Below are 20,010 nucleotides of genomic sequence, written 5' to 3'. Positions count from 1 at the left end.
TCGAAGCTCCTGGGTGCCAGATGGAGGTCGTGCCTTCTCTTTGCCTTTTCTTTATAAATCTTGGCATTTTCATAGGCTTGAGATCTGACTCCTCCATTTCCTGCAGCTGCAAGACCCTCTTTTCACCAGCAGCAACGCTATCAAAATTTAGTAGCTTGAGAGCCCAGAGGGCTTTGTGTTCTAGCTCCAGTGGTAAATGACAAGCTTTTCCATACACCAGTTGATATGGGGACATCCCGATTGGTGTTTTGAATTCCGTTCTGTATGCCCAAAGAGCATCATCCAGCTTCTTCGACCAATCCTTTCTTGATGCTCCTACAGTCTTTTCCAGAATCCTTTTTAGCTCTCTGTTAGATATCTCAGTTTGCCCACTTTTTTGGGGGTGGTAAGGCGTGGCAATCTTGTGTTTCACCCCGTATCGTAGGAGGAACGCTTCTAGTGGTCTGTTACAAAAATGGCTCCCTCCATCACTGATGAGTGCTCGGGGGACTCCGAACCGGCTAAAGATGTTCTTTCTGAGGAAGTTTATGACTACCTTGTTGTCATTCGTTGGGGTTGTAATAGGCTCTACCCACTTTGAAACGTAATCCACTGCTACCAAGATGTACTTATTTGCATATGAGGTTGGGAATGGTCCCATGAAATCGATTCTCCACACATCAAACAGTTCCAGTTCTAAGATGAAATTCTGTGGCATCTCATTTCTTTTGGGTAAGTTTCCAGCTCTTTGACATTCATTGCAGTTCTTTACTAGTTCTTTGGCATCCTTGAAAAGGGTGGGCCAAAAGAATCCGCTTTGTAACACCTTGGCTGCAGTTCTATCCCCTCCAAAATGGCCTCCATAGCACGAGCCGTGGCAGTTCCACAAGACTTCTCGTCCCTCTTCTTCCAAAACACATCTTCTCAGGATTCCATCTGAACACTTCTTGAAGAGATATGGTTCATCCCAAACAAAATACTTTGCATCATTGATGAGCTTTCTCTTTTGATGTTTATTGATCTCTGGAGGTAAAGCCCCAGTTGCCTTGAAATTGGCAATGTTTTCAAACCAGGGTGCTTTGTGAACCATCATTAACTGCTCATCTGGGAAACATTCATTTACACTTGAATCATGTGTTCTACCTTTGTCATGAGGGATCCTGGATAGGTGATCGGCTACCTTGTTCTCCACTCCTTTCTTGTATCTAATCTCAATATTGAATTCCTGCAACAATAAGATCCACCTTATCAGTCTTGGTTTTGACTCTTGCTTGGCAAACAAGTATTTAAGTGCTGTGTGGTCTGTGAAAACAATCACTTTGGCACCAATGAGGTATGATCTAAACTTGTCAAATGCAAAAGCTATTGCCAGCAACTCTTTTTCAGTGGTGGTGTAATTTCTTTGAGTGTCATTGAGGACTTTGCTGGCATAGTATATCACATGGACTAAGTTATCTTTCCTCTACCCTAACACTGCCCCTACTGCAAAATCAGATGCATCACACATCAGTTCAAATGGTAAGTTCCAATCAGGTGGGGAAATGATAGAGGCAGAAGACAGCCTCTTTTTCAAGTTTTCGAATGCTAGCATGCATTTTTCATCAAAGACAAATGGTGCATCAGATACAAGGAGATTGCTCAAGGGCTTGGCTATCTTTGAAAAATCTTTAATAAACCTTCTGTAAAAGCCGGCATGCCCTAAAAAGCTCCTAATTGCCTTGACATCACTTGGTGGGGGTAATTTTTCAATGAGTTCCACCTTAGCTCTATCTACCTCAATGCCTTGGTTAGAAACCTTATGGCCAAGAACTATTCCCCCTGTCACCATAAAATGACATTTCTCCCAGTTCAAGACCAAGTTGGTCTCTTGACATCTTTTTAATAACAGGGCCAAGTGATTTAGGCAATTAGTGAAGGAATCTCCGAATACCGAAAAGTCATCCATAAAGACTTCAATGAATTTTTCTATCATATTTGAGAAAATGGAGAGCATGCAGCGTTGGAAAGTTGCAGGTGCATTACATAGCCCAAATGGCATGCGCCTGTAGGCAAACACTCCATATGGGCAAGTGAATGAGGTTTTCTCTTGGTCTCTCGGATCAACCACTATTTGGTTATATCCTGAATAACCATCAAGAAAATAGTAATATGCGTGTCCTGCAAGTCTTTCCAGCATCTGATCCATGAAAGGAAGGGGGAAATGATCTTTTCTTGTAGCTTCATTGAGTTTTCTGTAGTCTATGCACATCTGCCATCCTATGACGGTCCTTGTAGGGATTAGTTCGTTCTTCTCATTGTGGACTACATTAATTCCTCCCTTTTTTGGGACAACTTGCACGGGGCTGACCCATGGGTTGTCGGAGATCGGGTAGATTACCCCTCCCTGCCATAACTTCATAACTTCTTTCTGTACCACTTCCTTCATGACTGGATTCAGCCTCCTTTGGGGTTGAATCACTACAAGAAAAATACCCATTCAGCCACACTTTTTTTAGGCTACATTTGAAAAGTGTGCTACGCTTTTCTCCGTGTTGCCTTTTTATAAAAGAAAAGGATACACAAATGCGGCATCATTTAAAAAGCGTAGCCTTAGGTATTAAATATATCACTTATAAAGCGTAGACGTAGGTTGATATCTATAGGTTCACTTTTCGTATCAAAGGAGACACTTTTAAAGGATAGCCTATTTGTTAAGTTTTGGGTGCGTTTTAAAAGTGATGCCTAATGTCTCTAGAGCCAAAAACTTAACACTTAGTAATTTTTTTCCTTGTTTTTCCTGAAAGCAAACTGATGAGTGATGACCTTAACACTTAATAAAACTTAGCAAACTTCTTGAGTCTCAGTCACCTTCGATAGCTCAGTCACCTTCATCCTCGTAAACCCTCGATAGCTCAGTCACCCTCGATAGCTCACCATCGTCGCCCCCCACTCACTCTCTTCACTCTCGCCATTGACCCTCTCACTCTCGGTCTCGCCATTGACCCTCTCACTCTCGCCATTGACCCTCTCACTACAAGCGGAAACCCTCTCACTCTCGCCATTGAGAGTCGTCGCCTCCCACTCACGACTCACCTGCACCACTCTCCACATTGACCGTTGTCACTCCTTCGCCATCGCTTGCACTGATCGTCGCTGTGCCGCCCTCACTATCGTCGCTGTGCGGCCCTCACCATCATCGCTGCACCGCTCTCACCATCGTCATCTCCGTGCTTCTCATCATCGTCTTCGCTGTGCTCACATCATTGAATAGGTATGTATTGATTTTTATTTGCTTCTGAAATTGATCAGTGGCTTAGGGTTCCTATTTTAGGGGTTTTAATTTGGGGCTTTTAATCTCTGAAATATGGGTTTGTGAACTGTAATTTGATAACATGCATGCTGTTGTTGATGAAGATGTGTGGTATTTTAGGGTTTGTGAACTGTGATTTAATATACAGCTTGTCTATTTTCTCTGTATTTTTATTTTTGAGACTGAATCCAAATGCAGCGTTAATAAGCTTTTGTTTCTGTGATTTCTCAATGAATAAGTTGGCTTCCGTTTCTCTGTTTTCAGCTTCCTGTTTCTAACAGAGTTCTTACACTTTGAACGGTTTCTTGGTTAGCCAGAAACAGAAATGTGTGAAGAATGAAAAGAAGACAAGGAGTAGAGAAGAAGTAGAAGAGGAAGAAGAAAGGTGAGCTGAATTGTAAATTGAATTGAAAGAATAAATCTGATTAACATGAAAACCAATCATATACAATCCTGTTTATGTAGCCATATCAGGTGAGCCTTCAACAAAAGCAATAACCTTGTAAATACCAATAAATATAAAAAGAATATGTTATTTAAGCTATAATATATATAATTAAAATTAATAATTAAAATTTATTAAAATATTGATATACTGATATATTTAAAAGCTTGTCTGATTCCTTGCTAGTTTTATGGTGCTCTCATCAGAATAAATATTATCTCAGGTGCTTCTCAGCAATAACCCCAAAGAGAGTTTAATTTGTCTTCTGCAACTTCTTCATCTTTTTCAAGCACAAAATCTTCTACTTCAGGTATGAATTGGGTTTAGGATGCCTCAGTTGTAGAAATCTGATTATTTGACATCTCCATTGTAGAAATCTAGGTATTCATCTATAAAAATGGGGACATTATAGTTACTTATACCCCTTTTGACTAAAACTACAATTTTTCCCTCAGTTGCTGATTCTTATGGTAATTCTTTTCTGAGACTAAAGTTGATTTCATGAATAGGTGAATGATTTAATGTGTTATGTGTGTAATATTGAAACCTTTTTGTTTTGAAAGTTTTTGTACTTGATTAAATGTTTCTCTTTGATACTTTTTTTTTCTTTTAAACTGTTAGTGCGGTAATTGGCTTTCTGCTAGAACCTGTGGTTTAAAATTGTTTGTGTTTGATTTTTTTATTTGTTATTTATTTATTTTTTTGCTGAACTCGGTTTGTTCTGTGAGTTATTGGCATGAGGGTTTGTGCTAGGTTTGAAAAAATTGTTATGACATGAACTTTGTTGTGATAGTTCAATATAAACATCATGTGGAGCACAATGCAAGAATGTTGTAAGTGGCTAATTAATTTCCACCATTGAGTTGAGTTAGCTCTAATGATTCTTGAAATGTTGGTCTATTCCTACATTTCAGCTTTTTTCAAACCCATAGCTTATTATTAACAATTGGAGGGAAATTTGCTAAACTATAAGTTGAAGGAACATTGTTGGCTAATGAGGTAAAGGTTTTCTACATCAATGGAACGAAATTGGTGTTGGTGTTTACTATTTTGAAAAAGTTATTAATCCACGGATCAAACCACAGTATGTTACACTTTTGTGGAAATAGGGTGGCAATTTTATTCTGCTTTTTGCTGGGTTGGTTAATGATATATGTGCATAACTATTGTTTGGTTAAAATTGAATTGATTAAATTTCAAAACAAGAAACTGTCCGAAACTCACTCTTCATGATTACCTTTACTATATGATTAATGCCAAAAGGGGTACTCAGCAACTTGGCAATGATCACCATAAATCCTTAGAAGAAAATCGTAATCTTGTTAAACTATTCTTTTTAAAAAAAAAAGCATACTAAATATGTAGATTGAAATGAAAAACAAAAGAAGGCTAGAAAGAAAAACATAAATCCGAGAATGTGGGAGGAGACCGAGTCCTATTTATACTAACCAACTAACTAGTTCTTGAATCCTATGTCGTCAGCCAAGCTCCATTCCGCGAATCTTGGCTAGCCGGCCAATATAACTGCTATGCAGGTTTTGCCTCGTGCGATCTTTATCCACACGTGCATCAGCATAGACCTTACATTGAATCTGAGCTCATTTCCTTTCTTGGGTCAGCTGGATCACTCTTTGACTTGACACTTCCTCTCTTTAGGCGCAACGACACGTGCACCAACTTCGTGATTCATCTCTGCGAAGCTCTGAACAACGAACAGCAAGTCAAAGTGGTCATAGATGAGGATCTCCCAAAGGGGCAGAGCATAGGGCCTTCACTCTCAAAGGCTATTGAAAGTTCACATGTATCTATTGTTGTTTTCTCATAGGACTATGCTTCCAGCGAGTGGTGCTTATATGAATTGGTCAAGATATTAGAGACCAGGAAATAAAAAGGACAGGAAGTTCTCCCGATTTTTTATAAAATACAAAAATTATTATTTCACTTAAAAATAAGTCAGTTGGTTTAATATGGCAGTTGAGTTGTGTGTGAAACTCTTATTCTCTCCAATTTAGATTTCTTTTAGCAAAAGAATAAGTATATCTAGTATGCTTTTTAATTCTGGTTTATTTTCATATTATGCTAGGGGTGATGCTGATCTTATTAAGCATATAGTCAAATATGTTCTGCAGATAAAGAATTGCCCGTAGCGAATCCAAGGCTTGAGGCGAGGAATCTTGTGACTTGACTTAATTTGCTAAATTATACTTATTTCATGAATTCACAAATCATAACATAACATTGTGTCTCCGTCTATCTCCCTCATGAATTCATAGACAGTAGAGAGAGGGCAAGGAACAGAGGAATAGCCAAAGCACCAGGGAGTAAAAACAGGAGCGTTCTTCAAGTTTTTGGCTCTTCATCAATCATAGCACCGAGAGAAAGAGAATGATGGCCAAGGAGGGAGCTGACTGAAGCTTAAGAGGGAGCTGCGTTCCACTCACCCCAACTGTTCTTCGAGTTTCTTTGCTAGGTGAGGACAGCGACTTCATCTTCTTTTTTTTCTCCTCTAATTCAAAATTCTGATAATTCTCTTGCTCCATTTTTTCCAATTTATTCAATTTCTTTTAACACAACTACCACCACAAGCAAAGAGAGGTGAGTGATTTTCTCTCCTCTGTGTTTAATTTGGTCGAATGACCTTGTGAAATGTAACCGAAATTCTGGTTCTTGGAACGGTTAAGGTTTGGGCTCAAGAGAAAAACAGGGATAAGTCTTGTGTATTTGATCAACAAAGAGGTAAGGGTTAGAATAGTTAGATATTGATTTTAGCTATATTTGGTGATTAAATGGCAGAAACCTTTCCATTGAGTATGTTTATTCTCAAATAAGTTAGGCTACATAATATATTTATTGACCAGTCAGCTGCTTGATTCTTGGATCTGTATGTGAATGATTGTTGCTTTCTTAATCAGAAGTTTACTTTATAGTGGTAAATGGTAATGTTCTAATAAACAAAAATCAAGTACTAATGGGGACTATTATTCATTTGTCTAGAATAGTTTACTGATTTCATGTTAATTATTTTTGTTGCATGTGGATTATAATGTGGACTATTATTCACTTACAAAATCCACCAATATCATGGTTTTGCAGATTGACGAAGAGCTTCTTCAGGAAGTGGTTAATATGGGATTTGACAGAAATCAATTGGTTGAATCTTTATGCAACAGGATCCAAAATGAGGTCTGTGCCCTTCATTCTCTCCTTTCATGTCTTCTTGATTGTCTCTTATTATTATCTATATATTTCTGGTACTGTGGCAAACTACTTGTTATTGGATAACTGGTTCCATGTTTCTAGTGGCTATCTTGGAGCTGAGTTTCAAGAGACTATGGTTGACTCTTTACCTTAGATAGTTGACTCTTTTAAGTCTTAATGGATCTAATAATATCTCTTCCTCTGCTCAATATCTCCCACTTATTTATTTATTTTCATGTGGTTTTGTTGTTACCATGTTTGGTTAATGTGATTGTTGAGCTGAAAAAGAGTAATGTCTGTGTTCTTTTAGCAATTGACTAATGTTGTTGGGACCCTTCATTTTTAATGTTTTCCTTTAATTTTTCAATATGAAGTGAATGACCCTTTTTGCCTTGTGAACATGGAGGTTACTAAGGAAGAGCTTAATGCAAAAATGAGAGAAAAAAGTTTCCAACTTTTGGTCTGAAAAAAACCATGCAAAGTTTCCTACATGTTTGTGTTTTGTTTTGTGGCAGATGGGGCCGGTGATGATTTGTTTAAAGAGCTATGGAGGCTGTGCAGGGCCATTAATGGATGTTCCTTGTGTTCAAGACAGAGTTTTCTATTTCCCTCAAGGTCACATTGAATTGGTATGATATACATGATGACATGTCACCATGTCATGTTTTTCTATGCTTTTTCATACAAGAAATTGATGATTTGTGCTTGAATATTGAATGCTTTTATGCTTAATTGATACATTTCCTTGATCTTTTGATTTTATAAATTTTGTAGGAAATAAGAAGAAAAAGAAGCAAAAAGCACAAAATATGCTAAAAAGGAGAAAAAAAAAAAAGAGCTTTAGGGTACACTTTGAAGTTGGAGCACACTTTGGAGGCTTAGGCCACGCTTTTAAAAGCGTGGCCCATGACCAAATTAAAGGAAAATTTGCAATCAGCACACAAAGCTCCGCTCATGCCAAGAGCGGAGCATCATCCTGATGCAATTTCAACTTGGAAGCAAAATTTTCGCTAAGTTAAAATCTGGGCGCTCACAGCATGACCATGCCTCCTTCAAAGGGCTATAACTTGAGCTACAAATGTCCGATTGATGTGCTTTTAGTTGCGTTGGAAAGCTGACATTTAGAGCTTTCCAACAATATATGGCAATCTATGTTTGGCATGAAATTGAGGCACGAATGAAATGCATCTTTAAAGGCCAAAAACAAGCAAAAATAGACCAAAGTGCAAACACCAAGATTCGAAGAGGGAGCCTCACTCCAAGGCAAAGACGCGCTTCTAATAGCGCTCACTTGGAGAGCACAGCGCTCTCTTGGAGAGCATTGTCGTGCTCTCTTCATAAAAATTCAAGGAAAATCTTTTCTCCAAATGCTTTCAGAAGGGTTTGAACTTGGGACCTCCCCTTGGAAGCACCAATGCTCAGCTCACAAGGAGAGCAGAGCGCTACTCCTTGGTGCACACAAGCATCATGACACGGACAGAGGAGGCAAGGCACGCATAAGACAAGCCAACTGAGTGCTACTTCCCCCCCCCCCTCCACATTCCTCACCTTGTCACGCACCAAAAGGGCCAAGGAAACAAGCACTAATGCTGCGCTCTCCCCATGAGCCGAGCATTTCCCTGGGAGCAACACCCATGGGCCAAAAATTCAATAAAATTTCATTTTAATTCAATTCTTCACCAATTGAACCAAGGCCATCCAGATCCACTCTTCCTCAAATCCAAAGCAAGCTAAGCTCATTATCATCACTCAAAGGCACAAGGATTAATTAGCTTAGGAATTTATTTTATTTTGTAATTTGTTTTTAATTTCATTTTCATTTTGTAGAAAGCCTATATAAAGGCATCATTCTCATTTTATGAGAAGGAGGCTAGCTCCACTAGGGAGTAGTAGGATTAGAAAACTCTCTCTTTAATTTTCATTTCTGTTTTAAATCTTGGATTGAGAGTGGAAGAAATTCTGTTTTCATTCTCTATCTGCAACTTCTCTTTACTTCTTCTGCAATCTTTCTTTTAATTCTCTGCAACTTTTCTCTTGTTGGATCAAGGAAGGACTTGAGATCTAGACTTGTTTTTTAGTCTCCTCCACCCCTGAGATCTTCAACATCCTTTTAATTGCTGCAATTTAGCATCAGTCATTTTCTGTTTTTAATCTTTCAAGCATTTTTACTTTCTGTTGCATTGCTTCCAATTTACATTTCCTGCAATTGCTCTAAGTTCTTATTCACTGCAATTTTGCTTCTCTGCTTACATTGTTCCCAATTTATTCTTCCTGCAATTTAAATTTCCAGTTGCGTGATCTATTGCTCTCTTTAATTTCCAACACCCCAGCCCCTTTACTTTTCATGCAATTTACTTTTCTTGCAATTTAAGTTTCAGCTATTTTACTTTCTTGTTCTTTAAGTTACTTGCAATTTTAGTTTCTGCATCTTTAAGATTCATTGCAATTTACTTTCTGTTGGCTACATTTCACACAATTCACTCAATGTTAGCTTGACTAAACTAATCACCCACTAAAATTGCTTGATCCATCAATCCCTGTGGGATCGACCTCACTCTAAGTGAGTTTTACTACTTGATGCGACCCGGTACACTTGCCGGTGAGTTTTTGGGTTTTGGAAATTCGTTTTTCCATAAAAACACCCTCAGGTTTTTGGCGCCGTTGCCGGGAATTGATTTAGATCAACAATGATTAAGTGGGTGAGAAGTCTAGATCAAGCATTTTCTTTATTTTTGTTTTCTATTTTAAATTGAAACCAAGGTGTTTGAGTTTTTGCCTCACTTAGAAATTCTCATCTCTGATATGAGTAATTTCAATTTTCCTTGGTGTTGTGTTTTCCAAAATTTAAATGGAGTTCAACTCATCTTATGATCAAACAAATTTTATGGGATATCATCCAGCATCATCAATTTCTAATCGTAGCTGGGAATATCACCAAGAAAATACAAATTCTAAGCACTCTAATCCATGGGGATTTGCTTCAGAGACACAAGATGAGCAAGAAAACCATATGGAACATTTCCTTCCACCACAAAATGATGCAAGTCCTGATTCTAATGGTGGCTGGGAAGGGAATTCTAATGCTCCATATGATATTCATCGAAAGATATAATCACTTGACCATGCGTCAACAGAAAGCCCCTTTCAAAACTCACCACCCACACAAACTTCCATGAACCACTCAAGGTTCTCAAAGCTTGAGTCCATGCTCAAAAGATATGAGGAGAAGACAACGAAAGTTTGGAAAGAACAAGAAGACTCCCTCAAAAACATGGAAGTGCAGCTAGCTCAATTGGTGAGTGCAACGAAGAAGGAGGAAAAACAAGAGGAAGAGGCTACTGAGTCAAGTGGATTTTTAGTGAAGAAAAAAGAGGTGGTGGAAATATTTGAACCTGAACTTGCATATTCACAGAAGCCACTTGAGATGACAAGGGAACATGAAAACTCACAACTCTCTCAAACCTCCTTGAAACAAAACGGCTCAATAATTGAATCCATGATTGAAAGATATGAAGAGGAGATGAAGAAATGTTGGAAAGATCAACAAACCTCCTCAATGAAAAAGCTATTAAGTCAAATGTTGAGTGCAAGGGAGGAAGTGGAAGAGCAAGAAAGTGAGAAAGACAACCAAAGAATTCCAAACTCAAGTGAAGCAGAGAAGTACATAGAGGAAAAGATCATGGAACCACCAATTCAAAAGGCTCTGGATGAATACAAAACTCCAATAATCACACAGCAACCAAGTCTTGAATCCAAAGAAGTGAAGGCAACTAGCAAGAACACTAATTTTGTCCCTAATCCAGCAAGCAAGATCAATCAACCCATTTGCAAAAGGAAGCTTACTGAGGAAAGGCCAAGACAAGGGACACTAGCTGAATCTTTCCCTCCTTTGAGGTCATTCCTCTTAACAACCTGGAAGAAGAGGAAGAAAGTGAAGAACAACATGTCAAGCTAAAGACACTAAAAGATCACTTGTTGGGAGGTAACCCAACCGTAGGTAACATTTCTTATCTGCTTTGTTTTCGTTCTTTGTTTTGTTTAAATTAAATAAATTGGCATATGGTTACATTCTAAGTTTGGTGTTGCCTTGCAACAAATTGTTTTCAATCTTTTTGGATGATTGCATCAAATCAAAAATGAAAGTAACACACCAAGATTCTAAGTTTGGTATGCCACTTATTTTTCTATGCAATTTATTCAAGCAACACTACTTGTCTGCATAATCATAATGCCTCTGCAGTTTTATTTTCTCTTTTGATTTGACAATTTTTCATTCTACTTGCTTTAGTCATTTTTCTATCTTTACTTGCTTTCATTTAATTTGCTGTTTAACTGTTCTTGTTAATACTTCACCAAGACATCCTTATTCATGACAGATTCTTCACTTGGTGATTGTATTTAACATATAACAGTCTTTCTTTTTTTTATTTAGTATTAATTCAAATAAATTGACATCGGATTGCATTCTAAGTTTGGTGTTGCTATGCAACAAAAATTTGGTTCCCATATTTACAAGATACTTGCATTAATTCCAAGTGAAAGTGTCACACTAAGTTTGGTGTGCCACTTATCTTTTATGCAATGTATTGTGCACACCTTCTTATATATGCAATCACAATGTCTCTGTCTCTTGTGCCTTGATTGTTATCTTTAATTTTGCTCGCTTGAAACACATGTATTGCTAACATTTCATTGTGTGAGACACTCATGATCCATCTTAGCCCCATAGCCATTATTCTAATTGTTGCTTGAGGATGAGCAAGCATTCTGAGTTGGTAAGGGAAAGAGGAAGAATAGAGGAAAAAGGACAACAATGATGAAGATGAACTACAAGGTTGTAGAGTTCCTTTTCCTCTCATTTATTTCCAGCACTTAAATTGCATGATTGTCTTCATCCTTTCTATTTACATATGTGAATGAATAAAGCATAGCTTGAATCTTGATTTGTAACATGTTGCTGTGGCATTATGACTACCAACTTGAGTTTTGTAAAGCTTAAAGCAGTAAAGTATCATGATCATAAACAAACAAGGTATTAAAGAAGAACTTAGCATGTGCATAAAAGTTTTGGAAAGCTAGTATGATCAATTGTTGCTCAATTGCATTGGATTTTATTTAATTAAAGTTTTCATCTAGGACATTTTGTGAAATCTTTTGAAAATCATGAAAACCTTGAAGAAACAAATAAAGCAAGAAAAGAAAAAGGGAAAGAATGAGAAAGCTGAAGGCTCTGAGTACCAATGGCAATTTATTTGCTAAGTACTTGTGGTGTTTATGTATCAAGCCAAATGCTTGAAAACAAAACACTTAAAAGTCAAGGTTAGGCTCAAAGTGCAAAAGCACTCCCTCAAAGCTCAAGGCTCTGAGCATCAATGATTAGAGAGTCAAGAAAAGAAAAGAAAAATGAGCTTAATGATGTCCTCTAATTAAATGCTTGTGGTGCTTATGTATCAAGTGGTAATACTTGAAAACGAAGCATTTAGAAGTCGTAGCTTTGTTATTAACTCATGGGGCAAAGCACCCAAAAGGAGAAGCTAATAAGAAAATCAAGAGCTTGTTTCAAGGGAAAATTATAAGGAAAAGATTTCATAAATTGAGCTAGATAGAAGCATCAATCATTTACATCTCTTTTGTGATTGAAGCATGCTTAGAAAACTAGCTAACCATGAACATTGAGTTGCTATTCTTCTTACCTTGGATTGTCAATCTTTAATGCATGATTCTTTTCTTGCTTGGGGACAAGCAAGGTTTAAGTTTGGTGTTGTGATGACATGTCACCATGTCATGTTTTTCTATGCTTTTTCATACAAGAAATTCATGATTTGTGCTTGAATATTGAATGCTTTTATGCTTAATTTTTACATTTCCTTGATCTTTTGATTTTATAAATTTTGTAGGAAATAAGAAGAAAAAGAAGCAAAAAGCAAAAAATAAGCTAAAAAGGAGAAAAAAAAAAGAGCTTTAGGGTACACTTTGAAGTTGGAGCACACTTTGGAGGCTTAGGCCACACTTTTAAAAGCGTGGCCCATGACCAAATTAAAGGAAAATTTGCAATCAGCACACAAAGCTCCGCTCATGCCAAGAGCGGAGCATCATCCTGATGCAATTTCAACTTGGAAGCAAAATTTTCGCTAAGTTAAAATCTGGGCGCTAACAACATGACCATGCCTCCTTCAAAGGGCTATAACTTGAGCTACAGATGTCCGATTGATGTGCTTCTAGTTGCGTTGGAAAGATGACATTCAGAGCTTTCCAACGATGTATGGCAATCTATGTTTGGCATGAAATTGAGGCACGAATGAAATGCATCTTTAAATGCCAAAAATAAGCAAAAATAGACCAAAGTGCAACCACCAAGATTCGAAGAGGGAGCCTCACTCCAAGGCAAAGAGGCGCTTCTAATAGCACTCACTTGGAGAGCACAGCACTCTCTTGGAGAGCATTGTCGTGCTCTCTTCATAAAAATTCAAGGAAAATCTTTTCTCCAAATGCTTTCACAAGGGTTTGAACTTGGGACCTCCCCTTGGAAGCACCAATGCTCAGCTCACAAGGAGAGCAGAGCGCTACTCCTTGGTGCACACAAGCATCATGACACGGACAGAGGAGGCAAGGCACGCACAAGACAAGCCAACTGAGTGCTACTTTCCCCCCCCCCCCCATACTCCTCACCTTGTCACGCACCAAAAGGGCCAAGGAAACAAGCACTAATGCTGCGCTCTCCCCATGAGCCGAGCATTTCCCTGGGAGCAACACCCATGGGCCAAAAATTCAATAAAATTTCATTTTAATTCAATTCTTCACCAATTGAACCAAGGCCATCCAGATCCACTCTTCCTCAAATCCAAAGCAAGCTAAGCCCATTATCATCACTCAAAGGCACAAGGATTAATTAGCTTAGGAATTTATTTTATTTTGTAATTTGTTTTTAATTTCATTTTCATTTTGTAGAAAGCCTATATAAAGGCATCATTCTCATTTTATGAGAAGGAGGCTAGCTCCACTAGGGAGTAGTAGGATTAGAAAACTCTCTCTTTAATTTTTATTTCTGTTTTAAATCTTGGATTGAGAGTGGAAGAAATTCTGTTTTCATTCTCTATCTGCAACTTCTCTTTACTTCTTCTGCAATCTTTCTTTTAATTCTCTGCAACTTTTCTCTTATTTGATCAATGAAGGACTTGAGATCTAGACTTGTTTTCTAGTCTCCTCCACCCCTGAGATCTTCAACATCCTTTTAATTGCTGCAATTTAGCATCAGTCATTTTCTGTTTTTAATCTTTCAAGCTTTTTTACTTTCTGTTGCATTGCTTCCAATTTACATTTCCTGCAATTGCTCTAAGTTCTTATTCACTGCAATTTTGCTTCTCTGCTTACATTGTTCCCAATTTATTCTTCCTGCAATTTAAATTTCCAGTTGCGTGATCTATTGCTCTCTTTAATTTTCAACACCCCAGCCCCTTTACTTTTCATGCAATTTACTTTTCTTGCAATTTTAGTTTTAGCTATTTTACTTTCTTGTTCTTTAAGTTACTTGCAATTTTACTTTCTGCATCTTTAAGATTCATTGTAATTTACTTTCTGTTGGCTACATTTCACACAATTCACTCAATGTTAGCTTGACTAAACTAATCACCCACTAAAATTGCTTGATCCATCAATCCCTATGGGATCGACCTCACTCTAAGTGAGTTTTACTACTTGATGCGACCCAGTACACTTGCCGGTGAGTTTTTGGGTTTTGGAAATTCGTTTTTCCACAAAAACACCATCAAGTTTTTGGCACCGTTGCCGGGGATTGATTTAGATCAACAATGATTAAGTGGGTGAGAAGTCTAGATCAAGCATTTTCTTTATTTTTGTTTTCTGTTTTAAATTGAAACCAAGGTGTTTGAGTTTTTGCCTCACTTAGAAATTCTCATCTCTGATATGAATAATTTCAATTTTCCTTGGTGTTGTGTTTTCCAAAATTTAAATGGAGTTCAACTCATCTTATGATCAAACAAATTTTATGGGATATCACCCAGCATCATCAATTTCTAATGGTGGCTGGGAATATCACCAAGAAAATACAAATTCTAAGCACTCCAATCCATGGAGATTTGCTTCAGAGACACAAGATGAGCAAGAAAACCATATGGGACATTTCCTTCCACCATAAAATGATGCAAGTCATGATTCTAATGGTGGCTGGGAAGGGAATTCTAATGCTCCATATGATATTCATCCAAAGATATCATCACTTGACCATGCGTCAACAGAAAGCCCCTTTCAAAACTCACCACCCACACAAACTTCCATGAACCACTCAAGGTTCTCAAAGCTTGAGTCCATTCTCAAAAGATATGAGGAGAAGACAACAAAAGTTTGGAAAGAAGAAGAAGACTCCCTCAAAAACATGGAAGTGCAGCTAGCTCAATTGGTGAGTGCAACGAAGAAGGAGGAAAAACAAGAGGAAGAGGCTACTGAGTCAAGTGGATTTTTAGTGAAGAAAAAAGAGGTGGTGGAAAAATTTGAACCTGAACTTGCATATTCACAGAAGCCACTTGAGATGACAAGGGAACATGAAAACTCACAACTCTCTCAAACCTCCTTGAAATAAAATGGCTCAACAATTGAATCCATGATTGAAAGATATGAAGAGGAGATGAAGAAATGTTAGGAAGATCAACAAACCTCCTCAATGAAAAAGCTATTAAGTCAAATGTTGAGTGCAAGGGAGGAAGTGGAAGAGCAAGAAAGTGAGAAAGACAACCAAAGAATTCCAAACTCAAGTGAAGTAGAGAAGTACATAGAGGAAAAGCTCATGGAACCACCAATTCAAAAGGTTCTGGATGAATACAAAACTCCAATAATCACACAGCAACCAAGTCTTGAATCCAAAGAAGTGAAGGCAACTAGCAAGAACACCAATTTTGTCCCTAATCCAGCAAGCAAGATCAATCAACCCATTTGCAAAAGGAAGCCTGCTGACTAAAGGCCAAGACAAGGGATACTAGCTGAATCTTTCCCTCCTTTGAGGTCATTCCTCTTAACAACCTGGAAGAAGAGGAAGAAAGTGAAGAACAACATGTCAAGCTAAAGACAATAAAAGAGCACTTGTTGGGATGTAATCCAACCGTAGGTAGCATTTCTTATCTGCTTTGTTTTCGTTCTTTGTTTTGTTTAAATTCAATAAATTGGCATATGGTTACATTCTAAGTTTGGTGTTGCCTTGCAACAAATTGTTTTCACTTGATGCGATCCGGTACACTTGCCGGTGAGTTTTTAGGTTTTGGAAATTTGTTTTTCCACAAAAACACCATCAATACACTTCTTTACCTTGTTTCTGATTTTGTTTGTGAATTTCATTTTTTTCCATTTTTGTGCTATGTATGCTTTCAAATTTAAGCCTTAGGGGGTTTAGTAAGTGTTATATAATTTTAATTTTTTTTCTTTTGTAGTTGCCAGAACCTACACAACAAGATTTGAGGCAGATGAAGAACTAGAAATCTCCCAAATACGATCTTCTGTCGAACAAGATATTTAAAGAACAAGATTTTTTTCTCTTCTATCAGAAGGTTAATAACTTTTATTAGAAGATACTTATGTAGGATACAATAATTTGGTTTTTTTATAGTTTATTAGTAGTAAATTCTAAGTGGTCTAACGTATATTTTGATATGGGTATGTTTAATTTAGTGTGAGATGTATGAATACTCATTTATGATCATCCCAATATTTTTAGTTCATTATAAATATATTTTGTTAAAAGATAATTTTTATTATTTAAAGAATATTGTATGGTATTATTATATATTTATTTTTATTTTATAATTTTTAACTAATTTAATTAAAAAAATAGGATTATATATATAATCATATTACTAAATATTAGGTTTTAGAAAAAAAATGATTAGAATATATATATATATATATATATATATATATATATATATATATAGAAAATAAAAAAAAAACAATGAGGGACCTAAGGCTACACTTATATACAGTAGCTATAGTATACAAAAAAAAAAAAAGGAATCTAAGGCTACGCTTATAAAAAGTAGCTATGGTATACAATGTGGCTACGCTTTACAAGTGATGCAGTAGTGTTGAAAAGCGTAGCCTATTCTGAAAAAATGAAAGCTGAAAAGCGTAGCCTTTGGTCCTGGACAGCATCACTTGAAAAGCGTAGCCTATTCCCAAATGCCAAAAGCGTAGCCCTTGGTGCAGAAAAGCGTAGCCTTTGAGAATAGGCAACGGCCGAATAGGAATCACTCCAAAAAGCGTAGCCGTAGCCCAAAAAGCGTAGTGATGAGCGGATATTTTATACGCTTTTTGGGGTTAATTTCATATAGTTTTGAGTATGTTCTAGTTAGTTTTAAGTCTATTTTCATTAGTTTTTAGGAAAAATTCATATTTCTAGACTTTACTATGAGTTGTGTGTTTTTCTGTAATTTCAGGTATTTTTCTGGCTGAAATTGAGGAAGCTGAGCAAAAATCTGATTCAGGCTGAAAAAGGACTGCTGATGCTGTTGGATTCTGACCTCCCTGCACTCAAAGTGGATTTTCTGGAGCTACAGAACTCGAAATGGCATGCTTCCAATTGCGTTGGAAAGTAGATATCCAGGGCTTTCCAGCAATATATAATAGTTCATACTTTGCACAAGGATAGACGATATAAACTGGCGTTCAACGCCAGTTCTCTGCCCAATTCTGGCGTCCAGCGCCAGAAAAGGATCAAAAGCTGGAGTTGAACGCCCAAACTGGCATAAAAACTGGCGTTCAACTCCACAAATGGCCTCTGCACGTGAATTGCTTAAGTCTCAGCCCAGCACACACCAAGTGGGTCCCAGAAGTGGATCTCTGCATCATCCATCATAGTCCACTCATATTTTGTAACCCTAGGCTACTAGTTTAGTATTTAAACAACTTTTAGAGACTTATTTTGTATCTCATGACATTTCAGATCTAAACTTTGTATTCTCTGACGGCATGAGTCTCTAAACCCCATTGTTGGGGGTGAGGAGCTCTGCTGTGTCTCGATGAATTAATGCAAGTATTTCTGTTTTCCATTCAAACACGCTTGTTCCTATCTAAGATGTTCATTCGCGCTTAACTGTGACGAAGGTGATGATCCGTGACATTCATCACCTTCCTCAACCCATGAACGTATGCCTGACAACCACCTCCGTTCTATATCCGATTGAATGAGTATCTCTGAGATCTCTTAATCAGAATCTCCATGGTATAAGCTAGAACTGATGGCGGCATTCATGAGAATCCGGAAAGTCTAAACCTTGTCTGTGGTATTCCGAGTAGGATTCAAGGATTGAATGACTGTGACGAGCTTCAAACTCCTGAAGGCTGGGCGTTAGTGACAGACGCAAAAGGATAGTAAATCCTATTCCAACCGGATCGAGAACCAACCGGTGATTAGCCGTGCTGTGACAGAGCGCGTGAGCGTAGTTTTCACTGGAAGGATGGAAGGTAGCCATTGACAACGGTGATCCACCAACACACAGCTTGCCATAGGAGGACGTGCGTGCGTGAATCAGAAGACAGAGGAAAGCAGAGATTCAGAAGACAAAGCATCTCCAAAACTCCAACATATTCTCCATTACTGCACAACAAGTAACCTTTAATTTATGCTCTCTTGGTTATTCACAATTCAACTGATAAACATAATTGACTTCCTGACTAAGATTTACAAGATAACCATAGATTGCTTCAAACCAACAATCTCCGTGGGATTCGACCCTTACTCACGTAAGGTATTACTTGGACGACCCAGTGCACTTGCTGGTTAGTGGTACGCGTTGTGAAAAGTGTGATTCACAATTCGTGCACCAAGTTTTTGGCGCCGTTGCCGGGGATTGTTCATGTTTGAACAACTGACGGATTATTTTGTTGCTTAGATTAGGAAAAAATTCTTTCTTTTTGGTTTAGAGTCTTTTATTATTTATCCCTTGTTAAAACACTTTAAATTTATAGCTCAGTTAGTTAGAACGTGGTGTTTATGTTCATGGTAATTGGCTATCATATTTTTAAAACCTTCTTCAAAAATCATTTTTCTGTTAAATCATGTGCCAAACTTTAAGTTTGGTGTTTTCTTGTTGATTTCCTTTGATTTTCAAAAATTTTGGTTTGGTCTTGATCTTAAAATCTTTAAGTTTGGTGTTACTTGGTGTTTTCCCTCCAAATTTTTCGAAAACAAGGAGCACTAGATCTAAAAATTTTAAATCTTGTGCTATCCTATCGTTTTTCTCTTTCCTCACTAAATTCAAAAATATCTTTTCTCTCTACTTTCAAAACAAATTTTCGAAAATTAAATAAAAAAAAATTTTTTTTAAAATCTTTTCCAAATCATATCTTTTTCAAAACTTTCTAACCACTTTTTCTCCCCTCACTTTTTCGAAAATCATAAGTTTTGTTATTTTTATTTTTGGTTAAGTTGTCCTCTTTCCATAAAATAAAATAATTAAAAAGGTAAATCAGTCCAAGTTATATCCATATATCCATCATGGACATAAATGGAGATGAACAGTCCAGGAGGACTCTGGGGTCATATTCTAACCCCTCCACTGCTTCATATGGGAGTAGTATCTGCATACCCTCCATTGGAGTCAGTAGCTTTGAGTTGAATCCTCAGCTCATTATCATGGTGCAGCAAAGTTGCCAGTATTCCGGTCTTCCACAGGAAGAACCTACAGAGTTTCTGGCACAATTTCTACAAATTGCTGACACAGTACATGATAAGGAAATAGATCAGGATGTCTACAGACTATTACTGTTCCCATTTGCTGTAAAAGATCAAGCTAAGAGGTGGTTAAATAACCAACCTAAGGCCAGCATAAGAACATGGAAACAGCTGACAGAAAAATTCCTGAATCAGTATTTTCCTCCAAAAAGGATGACACAGCTAAGGCTGGACATCCAAGGCTTTAAACAAGGAGATAATGAATCTCTTTATGATGCCTGGGAGAGATACAGAGAGATGCTACGAAAATGCCCCTCTGAAATGTTTTCAGAGTGGGTTCAGTTAGACATCTTCTACTATGGGCTTGCAGAAGGAGCTCAGATGTCTCTAGATTACTCAGCTGGTGGATCTATCCATATGAGA

This window comes from Arachis ipaensis, chromosome B5 (genome assembly GCF_059453495.1).
Source record: "Arachis ipaensis isolate K30076 ecotype BB chromosome B5, ASM5945349v1, whole genome shotgun sequence".
Taxonomy (NCBI): domain Eukaryota; kingdom Viridiplantae; phylum Streptophyta; class Magnoliopsida; order Fabales; family Fabaceae; genus Arachis; species Arachis ipaensis.
Note: the sequence above shows the minus strand (reverse complement) of the source record.